Raw genomic sequence first — 9,532 nt, 5'->3', positions numbered from 1 at the left:
CCGCTTTTGAGAACGGCGAATTCAAAGAGACAAAAGAGGAGGGGGGGGGGGCGGGCGGGCGGGTGACGGAGAAACAAGAGAATGGATTTCCCTTCCTCTGTTGCCATGGCAACAGCCCTCGCATGGAGGATGACTGATTTCCTGTACAGCTGTGCAGCCAGCGAGAGGCCGAGAGCGGCGTGTTTTTGTTGTATGCGTTGTACTGTCGTGTGTGTTGTATTTATGTGTGTGTGTGTGTGTGTGTGTGTGTGTGTGTGTGTGTGTGTGTGTGTGTGTGTGTGTGTGTGTGTGTTAGCATCATTGTTTGAGTCTTCTCCGTGACAGCTAAGCAAGCCAACCTTCATCTTGTATCGTGACAAAAACGCTTGCATGGTGGCCGCAGCACTTTTACAATAACAGGCCGTTAGATGTTATGGAAATGAATATATACACAACAATGTGTGCCTTTGTAAAGATAATAGTGTTGTCGTGCTAAGATAAAGAAGTAGAAATATAAATAGTCAGTTCTAGAGTCAAGCTGTCACCACCTTAAAGCCATTACTCGCTGTACAGGCCATGATTTAAGTCACATTTTTAACATGAATATTAACATTTATGTTGATATTTAACATTAATGTTAACATGTATGTTTATATTTAACATTAATGTTAATATTTATGCTTATATTTAACATTAATGTTAATATTTATGCTTATATTTAACATTAATATTAACATTTATGTTTATATTTAACATTAATGTTAATATTTATGTTTATATTTAACATGAATGTTAATATTTATGTTTATATTTAACATTAATGTTACCTGCCAATCAAGTTTCAAAATAAGTGAACCACAGTTGTTAGACTTTTAATGTCATTGATGGTCATGCAAGTGCAAAAAAAGAGGTTCACCACACCTGTTGTCAGAAGGCAAAGAGGTGTTTTTGCCTTTTGACAACAAGAAGGAAAAGCCGCTGCCAATGAAGAAGAAATGGATGCCACCAACGAAGAAGAAATAGCTGCCATCAAATCAAAAAGAAAATAGCTGCCATCAAGGAAGAAAAAATGGACGCCGCCAACAAAGAAGAAATAGCTGCCATCAACGAAAATTAAGTAACCACCAACGAAGAAGAAATAGTGTCATCAACGAAGAAGAAATAGCTTCCAGCAATGAAGAAGAAATAGCCGCCGTCAACAAAAAAGAAATAGCCACCGCCAACGAAGAAGAAATAGCTGCTATACCCGAAGAAGAAAAAGCCGCCATAAACGAGGAAGAGAAAGCCACCATCAACAAAGAAGAAATAGTCACAAACAACGAAGAAGAAATAGCCGCCATCAACTAAGTAGAAATAGCTGCCATCAATGAAGAAGAAAAGGACGCCGCCAACAAAGAAGAAATAGCTGCCATTAAGTAAAAATAAATAACAATCAACGAAGAAGAAATAGCTTCCAGCAATGAAGAAGAAATAGCCGCTGTCAACAAAAAATAAATATCCGCCGTCAACGAAGAAGAAAAAGCCCCCACCAAAAAAAAACAACTAGCCGCCGCCAAAGAAAGAAGAAATAGCCGCGGTCAATGAAAAGGTAATAGCCGCCACCGACGAAGAAGAAATAGCTGCTATCCCCGAAGAAGAAAAAGCCGCCATCAACGAGGAATAAATAGCCACCATCAACGAAGAAGAAATAGCCGCCATCAACTAAGCAGAAATAGCTGCCATCAACGAAGAAGAAATAGTCACGAACGAAGAAGAAATAGCCGCCATCAACTAAGCAGAAATAGCTGCCATCGATGAACAATAAATAACCACCAACAAAGAAGAAATAGCGTCATCAACGGAGAAGAAATAGCTTACAGCAATGAAGAACAAATAGCCGCCGTCAACAAAAAAGTAATATCCGCCGTCATTGAAGAAGAAATAGCTGCCACCAACAAAAAAGTAATAGCCGCCACCGACGAAGAAGAAATAGCTGCTATCTACAAAAAAGAAAAAGCCGCCATAAACGAGGAAGAAATAGCCACCATCAACATAGAAGAAATAGTTGCGAACAAGGAAGAAGAAATAGCCGCAATCAACAAAGAAGAAATAGTCACAAAAAACGAAGAAGAAATAGCCGCCATCAATGAAGTAGAAATAGCTGCCATTAACGAAGAAGAAATAGACGCCGCCAACAAAGAAGAAATAGCTGCCATTAAGGAACAATAAATAACCACCAATGAAGAAAAAATAGCTTCCAGCAATGAAGAAGAAATAGCCGGCGTCAACAAAAAATAAATATCCGACTTCAACGAAGAAGAAAAAGCCGACCACCAACAAAAAATAAATAGCCGCCACCAACGAAAAACAAATAGCCGCGGTCAAAGAAAAGGAAATAGCCGCCACCGACGAAGAATACATAGCTGCTGTGGGATCTGAGCCGAGGATGTCGTTGTGGCTTGTGCAGCCCTTTGAGACACTCGTGATTTAGGGCTATATAAGTAAACTTTGATTGATTGATTGATTGCTATCCCCGAAGAAGAAATAGCCGCCATCAACGAGGAAGAAATAGCCGCCATCAACGAGGAAGAAATACTCGCGAACAACGAGGAAGAAATACTCGCGAACAACGAAGAAGAAATAGCCGCAATCAACTAAGTAGAAATAGTCGCGAACAACGTAGAAGAAATAGCCGCAATCAACTAAGTAGAAATAGCTGTCATCAATGAACAATAAATAACCACCAACGAAGAAGAAATAACATCATCAACGAAGAAGAAATAGCGTCATCAACGAAGAAGAAATAGCGTCATGAATGGAGAACAAATAGCTTCCAGCAATGAAGAAGAAATAGCCGCTGTCAACAAAAAAGTAATATCCGCCGTCAACGAAGAAGAAATAGCTGCCACCAACAAAAAAGTTATAGCCGCCACCGAAGAAATAGCTGCTATCTACAAAGAAGACAAAGCCGCCATCAACGAGGAAGACATAGCCACCATCAACGAAGAAGAAATATTCGCAAACAACGAAGAAGAAATAGCCGCAATCAACTAAGTAGAAATAGCTGCCATCAATGAACAATAAATAACCACCAACGAAGAAGAAATAGCTGCCATCAACAAAAAAGTTATAGCCGCCACTGACGAAGAAGAAATAGCTGCTATCTACAAAAAAAAAGCCGCCATCAACGAAGAAGAAATAGTCGCAAACAACGAAGAAGAAATAGTCGCAAACAGCGAAGAAGAAATAGCCGCAATCAACTAAGTAGAAATAGCTGCCATCAATGAACAATAAATAACCACCAACAAAGAAGAAATAGCGTCATCAACGAAGAAGAAATAGCTTCCAGCAATGAAGAAGAAATAGCCGCTGTCAACAAAAAAGTAATATCCGCCGTCAACGAAGAATAGCTGCCACCAACAAAAAATGTATAGCCGCCACAGACGAAGAAGAAATAGCTGCTATCTACAAAGAAGAAAAAGCCGCCATCAACGAGGAAGAAATAGCCACCATCAACAAAGAAGAAATAGTTGCGAACAAGGAAGAAGAAATAGCCGCCATCAACTTAGTAGAAATAGCTGCCATCAATGAAGAAGAAATGTACGCCGCCAACAAAGAAGAAATAGCTGCCATTAGCGAAAAATAAATAACCACCAAAGAAGAAGAAATAGCGTCATCAACGAAGAAGACATAGCTTCCAGCAATGAAGAAGAAATAGCCGCCGTCAACAAAAAATAAATATCCGCCGTCAACGAAGAAGAAAAAGCCGCCACCAACAAAAAAAGAAATAGCCGCCGCCAACGAAGAAGAAATAGCCTCAAACATGCCTCAAAACAACAGCTACAAAAACAGTGAAGGCACACAGCTTCAGTCCAGAGTATACTAGATCATACTTGCCAACCTTGAGACCTCCGAACTTTGGGGGGTTTGGTGGTAGCGGGGTGGTGTATATTGTAGCGTCCCGGAAGAGTTAGTGCTGCAAGGGGTTCTGGGTATTTGTTCTGTTGTGTTTCTGTTGTGTTACGGTGTGGATGTTCTCCCGAAATGTGTTTGTCATTCTTGTTTGGTGTGGGTTCACAGTGTGGCGTATATTTGTAACAGTGTTAAAGTTGTTTATACGGTCTACCCTCAGTGTGACCTGTATGGCTGTTGACCAAGTATGCGTTGCATTCACTTGTGTGTGTGTGTGTGTAAAAGCCGCATATATTATGTGACTGGGCCGGCATGCTGTTTGTATGGAGGAAAAGCGGACGTGACGACAGGTTGTAGAGGACGCTAAAGGCAGTGCCTTTAAGCCACGCCCCCAATATTGTTGTCCGGGTGGAAATCGGGAGAAATTCGAGAGAATGGTTGCCCCGGGAGATTTTCGGGAGGGGCACTGAAATTCGGGAGTCTCCCGAGACTATCGGGAGGTTGAAACAGATACCGATAATTTCCGATACTACGTTTTAAAGCATTTATCGGCCGATGATATCGGCAGGCCGATATTATCGGACATCTCTAGTTACTGCATATGTCATCAGCTAAATTAGGAGCCTTTGTTTTCTTATTTACTAATAATAATTAAAAAAACAAGTGGTCTTGTATGTTCACTATTTTATTTAAGGACAAACGTGCAATAATAAACATATATTTAATGTACCCTAAGATTTTTTTCTTAAAATAAAGCCAATAACGACATTTTTTGTGCTCCCCTTTTATTTAGAAAAGTACCGAAAAGTAGATTAATAATTCATTTTCTACCACTTGTCCTTAATAATGTTGACAAAATAATAGAATGGAAAATGACACAATATGTTACTGCATATGTCAGCAGACTAAATTAGGAGCCTTTGTTTGTTTACTTACTAATAAAAAATTTAAAAAAGAAGTTGTCTAGTATGTTCACTATTTTATTTAAGGACAAACTTGCTATAATAAACATATATTTAATGTACCATAAGATTTTTTTCTTAAAATAAAGCCAATAATGACATTTTTTGTGCTCTCCTTTATTTAGAAAAGTACCAAAAAGTAGATTAATAATGCATTTTTTTTACCACTTGTCCTAATGCTAGGTTCACACCAACGGCGCTTTGACGGCGCTTTAAAGCGGCGTTAAAGCGTAACGAAGCCTGATTAAAGCGTGAGGGTCCTAATGGATCGTGGGAAAGCTTGTAGTGCGGCAAGTTCGGCAAATTTTTTTTAAACGGTTTAAAAAAATTCTGCGCTCTGTCAAGAATGGAATAAAGCGCCGAGAGAGTATCAAAGCGTGACAAAGCTCAGCAAAGCTTGACTCAAAGCGTAGGAAAGCTTAACAGATCTTGGTTCAAAGCGCAATAGGAAGTGACTGTGATATTGACTAGTGACATTGAAACTTGATGTGAAACCAACACAGGATTACAAATCCATTCTCTTTTGCATCGTTGCCTTTTTTATACGATGATCATTGTTTCTGTACTTCTGCTGTTTGATGTTGCACTTTGACATTACTCTCTATCATTTTTCTGTATGAAAATGTTAATAATAAAGAGAATATGTTACGTTTAAAAGAAATGCCTTTTATTGTTGTCAACTAGCATAAGAAATGAAAGATAGATATTTATTAAGATGACAAAGAAATAAAAGAAATGAAGATATAAAACATAATATAATGGAAAAAAAAGAGAAATTTAAAAACTAAATGAATATAAAAAATAAAAGAAATGCCTTTTATTGTTGTCAACTAGCATAAGAAATGAAGGATAGATATTTATTAAGATGACGAAGAAATAAAAGAAATGAAGATATAAAAACACAATATAACGGAAAAAAAAGAGAAATTGAAAAAATAAATGAATATAAAAAATAAAAGAAATGCCTTTTTATTATTGTCAACTAGCATAAGAAATGAAAGATAGATATTTATTAAGATGACAAAGAAATAAAAGAAATGAAGATATAAAACATAATATAATGGAAAAAAAAGAGAAATTTAAAAACTAAATGAATATAAAAAATAAAAGAAATGCCTTTTATTGTTGTCAACTAGCATAAGAAATGAAGGATAGATATTTATTAAGATGACGAAGAAATAAAAGAAATGAAGATATAAAAACACAATATAACGGAAAAAAAAGAGAAATTGAAAAAATAAATGAATATAAAAAATAAAAGAAATGCCTTTTTATTATTGTCAACTAGCATAAGAAATGAAAGATAGATATTTATTAAGATGACAAAGAAATAAAAGAAATGAAGATATAAAACATAATATAACGGGAAAAAAAGAGAAATTGAAAAAATAAATGAATATAAAAAATAAAAGAAATGCCTTTTATTGTTGTCAACTAGCATAAGAAATGAAAGATAGATATTTATTAAGATGACAAAGAAATAAAAGAAATGAAGATATAAAACATAATATAACGGGAAAAAAAGAGAAATTGAAAAAATAAATGAATATAAAAAATAAAAGAAATGCCTTTTATTGTTGTCAACTAGCATAAGAAATGAAATATAGATATTTATTAAGATGACAAAGAAATAAAAGAAATGAAGATATAAAACATAATATAACGGGAAAAAAAGAGAAATTGAAAAAATAAATGAATATAAAAAATAAAAGAAATGCCTTTTATTATTGTCAACTAGCATAAGAAATGAAAGATGGATATTTATTAAGATGACAAAGAAATAAAAGAAATGAAGATATAAAACATATAACGGAAAAAAAAGAGAAATTGAAAAAATAAATGAATATAAAAAATAAAAGAAATGCCTTTTATTGTTGTCAACTAGCATAAGGAATGAAAGATAGATATTTATTAAGATGACAAAGAAATAAAAGAAATGAAGATATAAAACATAATATAACGGGGGAAAAAAGACAAATTGAAAAAATAAATGAATATAAAAAATAAAAGAAATGCCTTTTATTATTGTCAACTAGCATAAGAAATGAAAGATGGATATTTATTAAGATGACAAAGAAATAAAAGAAATGAAGATATAAAACATATTATAACGGGAAAAAAAGAGAAATTGAAAAAATAAATGAATATAAAAAATAAAAGAAATGCCTTTTATTGTTGTCAACTAGCATAAGAAATGAAAGATAGATATTTATTAAGATGACAAAGAAATAAAAGAAATGAAGATATAAAACATAATAAATAATATATAATAAACATAATATAACGGGGGAAAAAAAGAGAAATTGAAAAAATAAATGAATATAAAAAATGTGTGGAAAACAGTATACTGAGTTTTTCACTTTTTTTTCTTATTTTTGTTGTAACAATGCACAACAGAGCTTGATAATCGTGTCAGATCCTGATTTAAAGCGTCATGATCGCATCAAAGCATAATAAAGTTCAATAAAACGTATCAAAGCGTGATTTAAAGCGTTTTAAAGCGGGATCAAATCTTGAGGAACGGTAACAAAGCGGCAACTAACTCGTATCGGAGCGTATCAGAGCGTATCAAAGCATAACATTACTTCGGAGATCGGGATATTCGTGGAAAAATTGACAAAAATGACGGCGCTTTGCTCGCCGCTTTAAAGCGCGGCAAGCGCCGTTGGTGTGAACCAGGCATTTTAATAATGTTGACAAAATAATAGAATGGAAAATGACACAATATGTTACTGCATATGTCAGCAGACTAAATTAGGAGCCTTTGTTTGCTTATTAACTACTTATAAAGACAATATAACATACATCCATAAACCTGGATGCATATGCAAAAGTGCAATATATTTATCTGTACAGTAATCTATTTATTTATATCTGCACCTTATTGCTTTTTTATCCTGCACTACCATGAGCTAATGCAACGAAATTTCGTTCCTATCTGTACTGTAAAGTTCAAATTTGAATGACAATAAAAAGGAAGTGTAAGTCTAATAAAAATCAAAAAAAGTTGTCTTGTACGTTCACTATTTTATTTAAGGACAAACTTGCAATAAGAAACATATGTTTAATGTATCAACTTTATTTATAAAGCACATTTAAAATTTACCACAGGGGTAGCCAAAGTGCTGTACAATGGGCAGGTTAAAAGATAATACGAGTACCGAGCAAACACAACACAAACAGAACACGATAAAAAATAAATACATAAAATAAAATAAATAAAACATAAAAACAGGTTCACAGCAGGTGTATTATGGGACGCCATTGCAGGATGGATATCACTGTGTTAAAAGCCATGGAATAAAAGTATGTTTTTAAGAGAGATTTAAAAAGAGGAAGAGAGGAGGCCTGTCTAACACTCAAGAGGTAGGTCGTTCCAGAGCTTGGGAGCAGCAGCGGCGAAAGCTCTGTCACCTCTAAGGAGGTCGGAGAGATATGTTGGAGCGAGGTTGTTTAGACATTTAAAAACAAATATAAGGAGTTTAAAGTTGATTCGGTAACGCACAGGGAGCCAGTGAAGGGACTCTAATCTAGGGGTGATGTGCTCACGTCTGCGGGTCTGTGTTAGCAGACGAGCAGCAGTGTTCTGCACGAGCTGCAGGCGGGCGAAGGAGGCCTGGCTAATGTCTACGTATCGTAAGATTTTTGTGTTAAAATTAAAGGCCTACTGAAAGCCACTACTAGCGACCACGCAGTCTGATAGTTTATACATCAATGATGAAATCTTAACATTGCAACACATGCCAATACGGCCGGGTTAACTTATAAAGTGCAATTTTAAATTTCCCGCTAAACTTCCGGTTCAAAACGCCTTTTGGAGGATGACGTATGCGCGTGACGTCGCGAGGTCCACGGAAGTGTTTGGACCTTTTTGGACACAATACAAACTGCTCTGTTTTCTTCGACAAAATTCCACAGTATTCTGGACATCTTTTGCAATTTGTTTAATGAACAATGGAGGCTGCAAAGAAGAACGTTGTAGGTGGGATCGGTGTATTAGCGGCTGGCTGTAGCAACACAACAAGGAGGACTTTGTTGGATAGAAGACGCGCTAGCGGCGAACTCACCTTGACTTCCTAAGTCTCCGGGCCGCCGACCGCATCGTCGATCGCTGGAACGCAGGTGAGCACGGGTGTTGATGAGCGGAGGAGGGCTGGCTGGCGTAAGTGGAGCGCTAATGTTTTTATCATAGCTCTGACGAGGTCCCGTTGTTAAGTTAGCGTCGTTAGCAACAGCATTGCTAGGCTTCGACAGGCGTCGAATACACATTAACCGTGTATTTACATGTCCAGTGTTTGGTTCGGTGTCTCCTGATAGTAGTATTGTTGATCTTCTGTCTATCCTTCCAGTCAGGGATTTATTTATTTTGTTTCTATCTGCATTTGAGACAGATGCTATCACGTTAGCTCATGCTAAGAGCTTCGTCGATGTATTGTCGTGGAGATAAAAGTCACTGTGAATGTCCATTTCGCCTTCTCGACTCTCATTTTCAAGAGGATATAGTATCCGAGGTGCTTTAAAATACAAATCCGTGATCCACAATATGAAAAAGGAGAGAGTGTGGATTCCAATGAGCCAGCTTGTACCTAAGTTACGGTCAGAGCGAAAAAAGATATCCCTTGAACTGCATTCTAGTCTGTCACTCTAACGTTCCTCATCCACAAATCTTTCATCCTCGCTCAAATTAATGGGGTAATCGT

General features: G+C 36.2%; 1 protein-coding gene across 2 annotated transcripts in view; it reads left to right on the top strand.

The window, feature by feature from the left end:
* Positions 1 to 9,532, top strand: part of LOC133646127 (guanine nucleotide-binding protein G(I)/G(S)/G(O) subunit gamma-2) — a 53,985-nt gene that overhangs the window by 3,503 nt on the left and 40,950 nt on the right. The window lies entirely within an intron of this gene.

The sequence above is a fragment of the Entelurus aequoreus genome, linkage group LG03 (genome assembly GCF_033978785.1).
Source record: "Entelurus aequoreus isolate RoL-2023_Sb linkage group LG03, RoL_Eaeq_v1.1, whole genome shotgun sequence".
Classification (NCBI taxonomy): Eukaryota; Metazoa; Chordata; class Actinopteri; order Syngnathiformes; family Syngnathidae; genus Entelurus; species Entelurus aequoreus.
This window is presented reverse-complemented; position numbering and strand designations above follow the sequence as displayed.